At 46.7% G+C, this 13,275-nt stretch overlaps 1 protein-coding gene across 3 annotated transcripts in view; it reads left to right on the forward strand.

Annotated features, from left to right (window-relative positions):
- Positions 1 to 13,275, forward strand: part of Hunk (hormonally upregulated Neu-associated kinase) — a 114,272-nt gene that overhangs the window by 48,530 nt on the left and 52,467 nt on the right. The gene's annotated exons all lie outside the window — the stretch shown is intronic.

Here is a 13,275-nt window from a genome sequence, read left to right on the forward strand (position 1 = left end):
GTAATGCAGATCAAGCTTGCTTACACCAGCTTGTTCTATTGGGGGGAGCGAGGTAAGAGCGGTGCTACTGTTGCCGCTGTGCAAGTCTTTGTGCAAAAATAGGCTTAAACTAGATTCCCATTCCCCCTTCCTCTTCAAGAGAATACTGAGTGCTTGCGGGCCCTGGCAGAGTATCCAAGTTTGGTTCTCAGCACCCACACTGGTTGGCTCACAATGCCTGCAACCTTAGCTCCGGAGGACCTGATGCCCTCTACAGCCTTTATAGACAGGGAACTCATATGCACACATCCTCTGCATTGTCTCCCACACATACACGTAGGTGCATAATTAAAAATAAAACCTTAGGCTGGAGAGATGGCTCAGCCGTTAAGAGCACTGACTGCTCTTCCAGAGGTCCTGAGTCCAATTCCCAGCAACCACATGGTGGCTCACAACCATCTGTAACGGGATCTGATGCCCTCTTCTGGTGTGTGTCTGAAGATAGTGACAGTATACTCATGTACATAATAAATAAATAAATAATTTTAACAGGGTGCTGGTTGTGGTGCCACATGGAAGGCAGAGGCAGGTAGATCTCTGGAAATTGAGGCCAGCCTGGTTCATATTCTGAGTTCCAGGCCAACCAGGAATACATAGTGAGACCTTGTCTCTAAAGGAAAAACAAAACCCAAACAAACAAAAACCCAAACAAAACAAGAGACAGAGAAAACCTCTCTAATAAATGTCTTGGTGTTATTTATTTTTATTTTTATGGAATTGTAAGTAATTACTATGTTGTTGAAAAATTGAAGATCATTCAACTTTCATTTTAAAAAGCAAAATCAAGAGGTAAAATGTGCATGTATATATTTTCACATGCACACGTGTGCCTTTAAAAGCATGTTTAGACACTGTAAAACTGAGCTGCGAAGTCCACAATGTAAAACATACAATTTACTTGTATTAAGTGTATTCAGAGTCCTGCAACCATCCCTACACCCATTTTAGATTAGTCCTTATTCCTCACCCAGCAGCCTTGTTCCTATGACAGCCATTCGGCCTTCTTCCCTCCCGCCTGTCTTCTGTGGATTTGCCTATTCTAGATATTTCTCAGCAATGGAGCCATAAATCCATGTTTCCTTGTTGCTGGCGTCTTACGCAGCATAGCTTTTCAGATCCCTCCATGTTAGAGCTTGTATTAGTTTTCTTCTTCACAGGTAAGTACTATTTCAGTGAATGGATATAACACAGTCTATTATTCTCTGTATCTGCTAATGGACATTTCGGTTGCTTCCACTTTGGGGCCATTGTGAATAATGTTCTGACAAGTCTCACAGTGAGTTTTTTGTGGCCACGTGTTTCCATGTCTGCGGATCCCCAGAGACTTCTTCTGTACAGGAGTTAGTGGGTCACGTCTTTGCAGAAACACGTATTTGCTTAACATGCATCTTGAATGCCACCTCTTATGTTTCTGAAAGCCATTCCTTCCTGACCAGTTGAAGGACTTAATAAACTCTAGTGCTTCCACTTCCCAGGTTCAAGGACGGGGCGGTGTCCTCCCAGGGAGATTGGCTCTGTGGGATGCCCTGCTCTGTCTCTGTTGTGTGGTAACCCAGGGTTACCACAAAGATGTCCTGTTGCTTAAGGCTTTTCTGGGCAGGCTGGGGCTCACCACCATCCAGTCTTATCACTTCCTGTTGAGGTAAGAATCTACTCCATACATGTAGCCTTAGTCACACACTATCAGGTAGCCATGCTTGTTAGAACTCTCCACTTTTGGTCAGTAAGGAAGGGAATTCGTAACTTTGCCGTGTGTGACACTGTTTCTGGCTTGTGTGTCCTGACACTGTGTCATCCCCTGGCTGACATGAGGAAATGAGGTCAGAAGGGTGCTAGGCTCCTTTTTTGTTTGACAGGGGCAGAGACATCATGACTGAATCAGCTTGGGTTACAGACTCCGTGGGTCACAGCAGAAAATATAACCTGGGAGGGGGGCTGTAAGGGGTGCAAGTGTTCCATGGGACTTGGTGTTTTTTTTCCCAGGGTTCCATGCTATCAAAAAAAAGACAAGTGACAAGCTTCTTAGGATCAGAGGACAACAAAGGAAACTCCTGCAGGTCCTGTGAGGTGCACATGAGTCTCCCCCGCAGGAAATTCTCAACAGCCCCTCTAAAGCAGTCTTAACAAAATCCAATCCCTCAGTGCAATTACTGTCAGAATGTCAAAGGAAGGAATTTAATAATGTTTTGATAGCAGAGACAGGATGCTTTAAAAAAAAAAAACCTCTCATCTGTAGCTTTCTCCTTCTTCCTCTCTCTCCCTCTCCTTGGAAATAGCTTTATAATCCAATACTGGTGAGGGCTCCGGTCTTTTAAAGTTAGGAAAATAGAGAGCAGAAAGATAGACAGACAAGTATGGCTTGCTTTTCTCTCTGCAAGTGTGTGTGAGAGCGTGTGCGTGTGCGTGTGCGTGTGTGTGAGCATGTGCATGTTTGTGCATGTGTGTGAGAGTGTGCATGTGTGTGTGTGTGAGAGAGAGCATGAGCATGTGTTTGTGTGTATGTATGAGCATGTACATGTATTTGTGAGCATGTGTAAGCGTGTGTGTGCCTGCCTTTGGGGACACACATATATGCAGGCCAGAGTTGACAGTGGCTCTTTTTCAGTTGCTTTTCCATCTTATTTTTGAGGCAGTCTCTCACTCAGCCTTGAATTTACTACTGAGGTTAGACTGTCCAGCCTTCTGTTTCTCCTTCTGCAGTGATTACAGACACGCGCCTCTGTGCCTGGTTTTTATGTGGGTATTGGGAGCCTGAACTCAGATCTCCATGCATGTTAGCAAGCATGCTAGTAACTAAGTTATTTCCTCAGGCCTCTGGAAGTCATGTTAGAATGTGTCACCCTACATGGACGTGGGGGATGGGTTGTTGAGACAACCATTAAAATATTCCTTATCCTATATTCACAGGCGACCTTTATTGAAGTTGTGGCTTTTGAAAACTCCACAGAACCGACTTTTAATGTTTTTTTATTTAGGGGCCATCGGCATATTTTTGCCTGTCACTTCTTTGGTCCCCCCTTTACCCTAGTGGTGTAGAATTCTCTTTTTCATGTGCTTGTGGAGGAGTAAAGTTCATAAATTATTCTGAGGTTAGAGTTTTCAAACGAGCGAGAGAAGTTAGCATTTCAGAGAAGGCTTGGAGTCTCTGGTGGAAAGACTTGTGAGCGAATAGATTGAACCATGCAACGCATCGGAAGGGATGCCGCTGGCGGTGTAGACTCTGGGCTCTTGGTTCTTGAGTTGCAGGATGCCTTAAGCTCTCAGGGTTCCGAAGATTCGGGTTGGGTCCTCATATTGAGCTTCACCCTCTGAGACATTGCCCTACCCCCGGATTGTTTTCTTCCCCGCCTCTAAAATGCTATCCCAGCAGGATGCCAGCATCAGACAATTTGCCTGTTCCAACAGAGCTTGACTCTTAACTTGAACCCTCAAGAACCCTGTGAGACTCATCTGGTCATTCAAAGTAACAGATTCCAATCAAAGTCTATAGACACTGCATTCCAGAGTACTATCACACCGCTGTCCCTAAGCAGGAAGAGACAAGACACAGGCCTGCCTGCAGGACCAGAAGAAAGGGCTCCATGATCAAAGGAGAGCTGCAGCGGGTGCTTAGACAAGTGTTAACACCTCCCTGCCCAGGACCTTGACCCTCCTCATTCATCAATGGGAGAGGTGTCCCCCCTACTGAGGGGGAAGGCTGCGGGAAAGAGAGGCTCTTTGTTCTCCTGAGGTTGACAAGAGGCAGGCACCACCTGGGCAGGTTGCGCAAATCCTTTTAACTTTTAGGAGATGTTTCTCAGCAGAGGAAAGGGGTAGGCAAGCGAGAGGTGAAATTCTGTCTGTTCCCATCCAGGAACTGCAGGGGATCCCAGGGCCTTCTGTAACAAGCAAATATCTGTCTGCAGCTACTGGCTGGAGCAGAGAGTGTGTGTGTGTGTGTGTGTGTTTGTGTGTGTGTGTATGCTGGATTTGAAAAACAGAGTCGCAAATGGTCCATCTTGCCAAAACTGGAAGTATATGCCCTCTGTGAATTGACACGTACGCTCAGCAGCCTGGACTCAGATTCTCCAAACCACCACTCTCTATACTGTCTCCATTGCTTAGAACCTACAATGGGCGAGGGCTCAGACTTCCTGCTTCTTTGCCAGTCTGCTCTATAAAGATATTAGATCACTTGTGTGGGATCCGGTCAGTTGACCTCAATAGGGCTGAGTTTGTAGGGAGTGTTAGTCCTACTCTGTGATGAGCTCTGGTTGCTCATGGTCACCACTGTCCTTAGCTGGTTGCTGCCCTCACCATCTTTCTCTGTTCCCAATTCAAGTTAACCCTTCAGGTCAGGCACCGTGGTTCTGTACACGCAAAGCAACTGTCTGCTTCCTACACTCACGGTTCTGAGTACTTTCTGCCTGGTCTCCGTCTTCTGTCCAGACTATCAGACCTGAGCTCTAAGATAACGGATGTTGTTCCAGGGGTCTGGGAAGGAAAATGGAATGAATTCAACTATGATCAGCTTTCTGCATTGGGGTGGAACTCTTAGGGGAGCAGTCCCAAGTTCTTTCTGGAATATTCCAGTCTCCCCTGGATTTCAGGTGGGAGTTTCTTGGTTTTTTGTTTGTTTGTTTTTTGTTTTTCGAGACAGGGTTTCTCTGTATAGCCCTGGCTGTCCTGGAACTCTCTGTAGATCAGGCTGGCCTCGAACTCAGAAATCCGCCTGCCTCTGCCTCCCAGTGCTGGGATTAAAGGCATGCACCACCATGCCCGGCCCTAGTGTGACTTTTTAACTTTATCTTTGTTATTATTTTTTAAGCTGGTTAGCAACTTGCTTGTGGAATATTAGAGGAAATAAAATTCTCATTTAAGGCCCGTGTCTTACCACCATGCCGTCTTGCAAATAATCAAATTTACAAATGCCTTGGTCTTAGTGCCATACTTTTAAAGGTAAGACCTAACACAAGAAGACTCCAGCTCACTGCAAAGTGCCTGTTGCCTTGGGGAGCTGGAAGCTTCCCTCACTCTTAGTCTCCGCTTATTACTGAAATACACCCATGGCTCTGCCCACAGGACAAACCTTCTCCCCCAGACTTTACCTTCCTGAAGTTGCTCTAGCCTCACCCACTGGATTGCATCCCTCTGACATTTGCTTGAGAGGGTCACGCCCTTCATGCTGATCATTCATGCCAAATTGTTTATCCGTTGTCTTTTCTGAAGCCGTCCCTCTTCCACATTATCATATGTATGTGTGTGTGTGTACATGTGTATGAGTGTGTGTGTACATGCATGTATGTAGTGTGTGTGTGTAGTATGTGTAGATATGTATATAGATAAGGAGGTAGGTATGTGCTGGGCATGGAACCCTGCTCATAGTCCCCAAATCTTCAAGATGACCCATGTAATATTAGAATTTGCAAGGTGACTATCTACTCCAGCTTCCGGTTTTTATAACTGGTACGGCTAGCATCCTCAGGACTACCGTATTTCCAACTCCACTAATGGCCTTGACTAGGAGTCTCTCGGAGTTGCAGGCAGTTGTGAGGCTCCTTACGTGGGTGCTGGGAACAGATCAAGGTCCTCTGCAAGAGTGGCATGTGTTCTTCACCTCTGAGCCATCCTTTCTCCAGCCCTGAAGGATGCTGTTTGTCTTTTGTTTTCTTTTAAGGGAAGAATAAAAAGCTCAGGAGCTCGACTGCCTTGCTCAGCAAGTGTGTCAGCGAGAGCAAGCATGTGAGCCTAACCCCGCCTCACTCATTTTCTAGATCATCTCATTTGTTGCCTGTCTGCTCAGCCCCCAGCTCTGGGGAGGCGCTGTTCTTCTGTCTCAGGTTCCCCTCACTGCTCTTGAATTTGGCCGTGTCAGCAATTTGCACTGCTTCTCTTCACTTTCATTTAGGGTCTCATCCCTGAGTAGCTCCTGGCCTTTCTCCTGAATTTCTATCACTCACTGTAGGCCTCAACTTTGTTACAGGCTCAGTCTGCTGAGGGTCAGGAGCGAGATCTTCCTTTCTTCTTATCCCAGGATCCTGGAAGCATCTCTCTGTCTCTGTCTCTCTCTCTCACACACACAACACACACATACACACAGTGCGCACGCATGCAATCACAACTATTCTGTCCGCGTGGCCGTGTACACGATCTCATGTACATGCATGCATGTGATGCAGTCACACTTTTGTATACTGTGACACACACATGTGTGTGCATGTGTACCCATGCATGCATGTTTTCTTCCACAGGCATGCACACACGTACATGGAATACTGTCATGTATGTGTATGTGCACTTACTAAGTAAGGCACACAAGCACACAGTGGCCACATGCATGCTCACCTCCACACCTGCTCGCCCTCTGCAGCACCCTTCCCGTGTGTCCCCTTGTTTCTCGAGATCTGTATTATTGTCTGCATCCAATCAGTAGCCGATGTCTATGACAACAGGAGTCCTTTCTGGCTCTTTCCTCTGTCACACTTCTCTGTCCAGGAAGGCATTAGCAGGGCTTCCTTATCGCCAGACCTCCCAAATTCAAGGTGACTATCTTTACCAGAAATTTCCAGGAGAGTTGAGGTGGGTGGAAAAAAACCTTGGCCTGAGCTCGCTCTCTCTCTCTCCCTCTCCCTCTCCCTCTCTCTCTCTCTCTCTCTCTCTCTCTCTCTCTTTTTGAGACAGGGTTTCTCTGTCTAGCCCTGGCTGTCCTGGAACTCACTTTGTAGACCAGGCTGGCCTTGAACTCAGAAATCCGCCTGCCTCTGCCTTCCAAGTGCTGGGATTAAAGGTGTGCGCCACCACGCCTGGCTATGGCATAAGCTTTAAATGGTTAGGAATGGCTTATTCTTTGGGAAGGACCTAGGACAAAGGGCCCGTTGGCAGGTGAGGCTTCCTGTGAGTCCACTGTGCATCTCTGTGAACCCCACCAAACACTCACTTCAGCATGAGGCATGGCCTGTGGCTGTTTCTCCTCGGAGCTGACCAATCAGCAGACGGGTCCAAGGGCCTTTTGTTCGCCTATGTGTCTGTCTGAAGGCCTCCTCCATGGCTTTCCTTGAGCCTTGACAAAAGGCAGCTTTGGCAGCAGCTTTTCATTACTGCTCTTTGTCGTTCTGAAGACTCCGCTGCCCTCCAGCCCTGTCCCGGAAACCCATCTCCGGCTTCCCCTGGTATAACAGCCTGCTCCGCCCTCCATCTTGTTTTTCCTAAGCACGCCCACCCTGCTTAGTACAAAAGGTTTCCATGACTCTTTCCTTTTAAACGGTGTGGTGCTTTGATGGGTATATGCGGTGTGTGAATGAAGGTGTGTGAAGGTCCAATCAGGGTAATTAGCAACCATCATTTCAGACGTCCTTTCCGTGTGGGGAGAAGATTCTAAAACTGGCCTTCTAGCTGTTTTTCAGTCCACATTAGATTGTCATCAACTGTAGCCTGCCTCGTTCTACCTGTACCGCTCTCAGCCCTCCTTCCCCATTTTCCCAGATTCTGGCAACCACTGTTCTGCCTCCTACTTAGAGAGAGCCTCCTCTTCTTTTGCATCCACAAATGGCTGGGAACGCACGGTATTTCTCTTCCCGTGTTCGGCTTATTTCACTTAACGCGCTTCCCGTGGTTACGTATCCACAGGAAAAATAATGAGCAGTCAATCACCTGCACTGCCGAGGTGTCCATCAAAGGTGACGGACAAAACAATGTGGCACATACCCAGTGGCACTCTGTTCGACAGACGTTTGTGGCAATGCGGCTGAGTGGGGACACATGAATCGAAATAAGCCTTCCTCCTCTTCGAAGTCCTGTAGCCCAGAAAAAGTGACTTCCGTGAGCTAGCCTCAGACTCGCCGGCCATGAGGAAATGAACCTGTTGATGTTTTATTAATGTTGTAAGGTGGAGAAAGGTCCCTCATTTCCCTCTGGTTAAAAAACGATGATTCCAGTCGAGGACCACTAACACGTAACCAAGCCATTCTTTACCTGTCTGCTGCTGGAGCCTCTCTTCCCACGGGGTGAAGCTGGCATATAACACAGCCTGGCATTCCAATCTTGTGATGGGTCTAGACGAGGGGCCACGCTTGCATTTGGGCCATAGGAGTCTGACGAAGCTGGGTTTTTCTGGACAATGGCGGTAATTTTTAAAAGGTATATTATGACACAAATGCAAAAAAAAAAAAAAACCTTATGAATAAATTTACCCCCCTTTTTGTGCTCAAGAATACGCCTTGATTCTGTGATTTCTCAGGATCATTTGTGGCCTCTGTGGGCATGGCTGAGCAGCTGGACGGTATTTGAGTGGCCCATTGTTCAGAAGCAACTTGGATAATAATGTCAGGTAATGGAGGCTGCGCCTCAGCGAACACCTGAGGGAGGCCTAGCGTGTTCTTAACACATAAGCATAAAGGCTTCTTTGAGAAGATTGTTGATTTAGTTTGTAGAAAAATTGCACAGAAACCCCAAAGTCTCCATTCACTTTCCCTTCCCTTCCCCTCTGTCCCCTCACCTGTCCTCCCCTCCCTCCCCTCCCGTGCCCTTCCCTTTCCTTCCCTCCCTCTCTCCCCTCACCTGTTCTGTCTTCTTACAGATCTCAGGTACCCATGGCGCCCATGTTTTAGTTGGGGAACTCGTGTGCAGACATCAGCATTAACCAAAGGCTGTGGCTGACATTAGGGTTCACGGCAGCGTAATTTCTGTGGCCCCTGTCAATTCTGTGATGTCCTGGACACCGCAGCATAGCTCCTTAAAGAGCCATTTGACTACCAGCTAATCCCTCACATCCCATCTCCCAGATACTCCAGCCTCTAATATGAAATGACCTATCTAGTGTTTGCATAGAACCTTGGACGTCTCTAGATTACTTATAATAATAGCTAAACCAATGCAAATACCATGCTAATGTTACACTGCCCCACCAAGGGCAAGGAAAGGCTCTGTGCACTCTGCATAGGAAATCTTTCTCCCTGTATATTTTTGAGCTAAGCCCGGAGACCTTGTGAATACAGAGGACTTGCAGTAGCCAGGTAAAAACATCTGAACACTGGACATTAAGTCAGGGGAGTTAGTATGTGCTTATAACCCCACCCTTGGGTAGCTGAGGCAGGAGCATTGCCAGAAGTTTAAGGTCAGACTGAACTACATAGCAAGACACCTTCTTACCCCACCCCACACCCCCTACTTCACTCCATCTCAAAGAAGAAGATAAAAACTTCCTCCAAATTTGGACATGGGACCCTTTGACTCAAGAGTCCTCAGGAAAAGCATTCCAGAAAGGGTTAATGCTTTTGCCACCTTGGCAATCAAAATCACTCAGCACAGAGGGACTTCATCTCCCCACTGTTGGCCTCCGGCCATCCTGGTAGTGAAACTGGTGTTAACTGGCATTCTCTAGGAAGCTGAACAATCTGGATGGGCCCCCTAGCTAACGAGGTCTGTTCTATCCACGTCTCCTGGGGACCGGACTTGGTCACTTGGGGAAGAGTACTGGATGGGAAGGCAGTCAGGATTTTATTCTCCGCTTACTGAATAATTATATTTTATACGCCTCTAGGTTTTATTAACTTTCCATGGGTTTTGCTTTATTGTTTGTTTTTGTTTTCTTTTGTAGTGTTTCTTTTCTGCACTCGCCCTAATTGTTGCTGTTCCTTCTCTAGGCATTCATGGCCCCAGAGTTACTCAGCCTTGGTTCATTATTCGTAACAATTACTTTCTTTTTACCTTTTGACTCTTTAAGCTGGCTTTCTGCACAATATTAGTTCTGAACATTTTTCCCCCCTTTAATGTCCGACTGTGACTTCCATTAGGCAAGGAGGCTTAATTTCATTTGAAGCAAACCGTGGCTTTGCCTTAGACTGAAATAGTGCTGCTGCCCTGCGGTGCTGCCGTGAGGTCTGCTTCCACCGAATCACACTTCGGGCTGTTCTCGGACACTGTTGTGCCTTTGCCTGCCGGTTGGAATTACCGTAAATGCTTGAGTAAATGTTAGACGTATGTAAAGTCTTAATTATCTCCAGGAAAGAAACCATCCCTTGCAGAGTCTCTGCAAATCTCTTATCACAGGGGCACAGTGGAACCCAACACTCAGAGTCACCGATGACGCCTGGGCTCTAGTGGTCATCCTAGGAATCTGGTAGAAAGGAAGATGAAGACCAGGGGAAGGACATTCGTCACAACTTCAAGAAGAATGGCTTCCAGTTGGGACGCTTGAGAGACAGCATTGAAAGTGGTTAATTTATGGAGATTTTAAATGGTGCTTAAGGGTTAGCATTTCAAGCCAGTATTAACACACACAGATACATTTATTACAGTGTTGGCCAGTGTTGTAGCTCAGTAGGTGAGTGCTTGCCAGAGAGTGCGAGGACCCAGGCTGGGATGTGAGTAGTGTGAAAAAGGAAAGCAAGGGGTTCCATTTTTAACATCGACTTCAGGAAGGGTTAGCTACCATGCTGACCCAGGGAAGCCCTGATTCTGCCTTGACGAATGGTAGTGAAACTGTTTCATGAAATGTGAGGTATGTGTGTGTGCAAAATAATTCTAAAGTTAGGGCTGGATGTGGTAGCACACATTTTTACTCCTAGAATTTGGGTAGCAGAGGCTGACAGATCTCAGAGTTTTAGGCCAGAGTGGTCTACATACAGAATAGTGTCCTCAGCTAGCCAGAGCTACACAGTGGGTTGTGTGAATGTTTTAGTGTATCCTCTTTTGTTCTTGTGGTGTCTGGGCTACTTGAATCCAAGGCTTCATGCAACTTTTCAGTCTGATGTGATATTGCAACTTTAAAGCTAAATAGTAGCCAGAGAGACTGCATAGCTCCATCCTGTTCCTGAGAATTCACATACAGGTTTTCTAAAATCCTGACTCAAAGGGGCGAGACCCACCAGTGGGAGTGTGGGTGGGGCTGCATGACATCTAGGGTGACTTAGTATTTGGATATGTGTGATGCTGTTAAGAAGTAGTTTCAAGTGGATTGTGCATTGTTCCACTGGAGTTGAAGCTATACCGTATTTTTTCCCAGCCGTGTATGCATTCAGAGGATAGTGTATGTGTGTGTGTGTGTGTGTGTGTGTAAACATACATACATACATACATACATACATATACATACATACACACATATATATATGTATTGTATTTATTTACTTATCTATCTATCTATCTATCTATCTATCTATCTATCTATCTATCTATCTATCTATCTTCTCTGCCTGGATGTTTACACACCCTTCATCCACATGTCAGGCCCCGGGGGCTCTCCACAGCCTTCTGGTTTTGAGTCCACTGGACATTTTCCCTCCCATTTGACTCCCTGATTCTTCCCCGTCTGAAACCCAGCCTCGGCTGTTCTAAAGAAGCTTTCTTCCAGCTGCTTCTTGCCCAGTCCTGCTGCGAATGGCTGTCCTCCTCGGGGAGCCTGTGCACACTGGTTTGATTTGATTTGATTTTTTTTTTTCCTCCAGGTTTTCCGCCCTGTCCCTGGATAGTCTCACGTCTTTCTTGAACGTCATCTCTTTCTCATACTGAGTTGAGAATTGGTTGCTGGCAGGACAGGTTTGGACGCAAGCTTGGCTGCCTAGTGTTGCTTTATGCTCAAGTTTGTTACCAGTGTTTAAAAATGGTGACCAAATGGAGACTCCTGGCTTTTCTTGCAAATGGACAGGCTGGCAGCACTGGAACTGGGCTGTAAGCAACTGTCCCCTCCCAGTGGGACATCACTGCCCTGTTTGAGGATATTCATCTGTTTATGGACCTCTGTGTAAGGTATCAGCTGCCATTTTTGTTTCGTTATTACATTTCAAGTTCCCCATATCAGCCCTTCTGATTTCTCTATTCCTACGTAGGGAAATTAAATCCGGGCCAGTCCTAGCAGACAGTAAATACATAAATGTGTATGCATAGGTACATTATGGAGAAGCACTATTAAAAATAAGTTTTTAAATTCTATGTGTATGAGGATTTTGCCTGCGGGCAATCACCTAGCATTCGGAGGCCAGGAGAAGGTGTCAGAGCTCTCAGAACTGCTATCTGGAACAGTTGTGAGTCCTAGAAGCCACGTGGATGCTGGGAACGGAACCTGGCTCCTCTGCGGGAGCAGCAAGTGCTCTTCGCTGCTGAGCCATCTCTCCGGCTCCTAGAAACATATTCTTAGTTAGCATTCAGTGTATGTCAGAGTTGAGAGTGAAACTTAAGATTCCAGAATTCATGTGCTGACTGAGATGGTTTTGAGATGGCTCGTGTGTATACTTTCGTTGTACAAATGCAGATTCTGCCTCTGAAACCCAGATGGTTCTCTTTGGTTTAATTTTGTTGTTGTTTTAGTTAGTTTGGTTGTTTGGTTGTGTGTGTGTGTTGTTGTTGTTGTTGTTGTTTGTAGTGCTGGGGGTTGTATCTGGGGCGTTATGCACATTAGGCAGCCACCACGGCTCTAGAGCCCAGATAATCTGTTTGGTAATCTAGCTTCTCTCTGTGATAGTTACTCGCTCACCTGCAATACTCAAGGATTCCTTGGTGCAACGGAGAGGAAGACAGGCCCGTTCCCTGGAGGAGCGCACAGTCAGCTAGCACAGTGCTCAAGGGTCCCGCTCGGACATCTGACTCTACTTGCTCTTGGTCTCCACTGTCCATGAGGGATATCGCCTACTGTCAGAGGAACTCCGCATTCCATCTGCAAACTCAATTCCCTTTCTTCGTGTCAGGTTAACATTCAGGCACACCACCAGGGATTAGGAGGCCAACATCTGTGGAATCCATTATTCCACCTGTGATAACATCTGCTTGCTAAATAGATGAAAATGTTATCATCTGCCAACGTGCCGTGACAGTTCCTCTGAAAGGGAGGCCCACGGAGGCTGTGGAAAGGATTAATTAAATCTGCTTTCATTTTTTTATTGATTTTATTTTATACTTACTTTATTGGTGTGAGGTAGGGCGGGGTGGACCGTAGCACACGTGTGAAGGACAGCCCGCAGGAGTTGTCCGATTGCTCCTTCCACCATGTGGGTACTGGGGATTGAACTCAGGTGGTCAGACTTGGCTGCAAGTGCCTTTGCCTGCTCAGCCCTCTTGCCTTGTTTTGTTTAAGCGCTTCCTCAGATCCACGGGTGACGGGGATTGCTGCTGTTCACGCTGTCACAGACCCTGGCCTTTCTGTTCTTTGATTCTCAGACAGCACCTGTGTGGCATGTTGTATCCCCACTTTTTATTTCTTCTGTTGTTTATGCTTACCTTTCAGAGGTGAGGTTCACTTCTGGAGACTGCTCCCTGCCTTCTCTG

This window comes from Mus musculus, chromosome 16, assembly GCF_000001635.26.
Source record: "Mus musculus strain C57BL/6J chromosome 16, GRCm38.p6 C57BL/6J".
Taxonomy (NCBI): Eukaryota; Metazoa; Chordata; class Mammalia; order Rodentia; family Muridae; genus Mus; species Mus musculus.